The 1,013-nt window shown below is 43.4% G+C and overlaps 1 non-coding gene across 1 annotated transcript; it reads left to right on the top strand.

The window, feature by feature from the left end:
• Positions 1-255: 255 nt before the first annotated feature.
• trnas-aga (transfer RNA serine (anticodon AGA)) lies at positions 256-338 on the top strand. Its single transcript has one exon. It is a non-coding gene; the product is annotated as a tRNA-Ser (tRNA).
• Positions 339-1,013: the final 675 nt, after the last annotated feature.

Raw genomic sequence — 1,013 nt, 5'->3', positions numbered from 1 at the left:
TGCTGGTCATGTTCGCAAAGAGATCGAGCAAATTGCCAAGTGTGATTTTCCTTTCAATAAATAATTTTGACTCAGTTTGGCTGCAAATATCTTTTCCTACCTTTGTGCTTTTCTTCTTTTACATTGGTGTCTCGCACCTTACAAATGACAGCAAAGGTATGAAAGGGGATGGGAGCATTTAGCTCATCAAGTCAGCAAGAGCTTTCAATGAGATCACGGCTGATTTGGTCAATGCTCAACCGGCCAGCACTCTCTGTAGTCATGGCCGAGTGGTTAAGGCGATGGATTAGAAATCCATTGGGGTTTCCCCACGTAGGTTCGTAATCCTACTGACTACGTTATAAATGATTTCCTGCTGGAGTAATTTTGGCTCAAGTTCAGAAAACCGATTTTGCAAACCGGGCCGGTAATTTGATTAGACTTGAGAAACTCGAGTTCTTCATCAGAAATGTTCCATATTTAAAACATTATCTCTGTTTCTCTTTCCAGATACACTGCTCGACGCATCGGGTTTCTGCAGTTGTTATTGAACGTGCTAAGCAGAAGTGCTCCTTTTCATTAGATTCCTTTAATCCCTGTCCTCTGTTCTCTGGCTCGGGTCAGTGGCAACACTTCCTCCTACTCGTCAAAGTGCTCATTCCCCACCGCTCCCTCTCCCATCATTACAAACAACCGCAGGAAATTGCCACTTAACCATCTTTGTTCCAAAGTGAAACTCACCAACCTCGGGAATCTCTGCACCAAACGGGACTTCTCATCCCTGGACATGGTGCAAGCCAGAGGATTGTGAAGAGATACTGTGAAAATATTGTCAGTTGGCATTTGGAAAAATATTTAAGAAGCAAACCATATAATTTAGGCTCCAGCTTTGGAAATCTTGAGAAACTCTTTGGGAAATGGAATCAGAGGAGGATGAAGAAGTGTGAACTGTCGGACCGAGAAGAGGACGGGACATTGACTCTGATGTTCTCGGGACAGGAACTGATCTGAGACATTGAAAGAATTCTAGCACA

This window comes from Chiloscyllium plagiosum, unplaced genomic scaffold (genome assembly GCF_037043375.1).
Source record: "Chiloscyllium plagiosum isolate Xiang-an unplaced genomic scaffold, Cpla_swu_hap1 HiC_scaffold_38, whole genome shotgun sequence".
In the NCBI taxonomy this organism is placed as follows: Eukaryota; Metazoa; Chordata; class Chondrichthyes; order Orectolobiformes; family Hemiscylliidae; genus Chiloscyllium; species Chiloscyllium plagiosum.
Note: the sequence above shows the minus strand (reverse complement) of the source record. Positions and strands in the feature narration are given on the sequence as shown.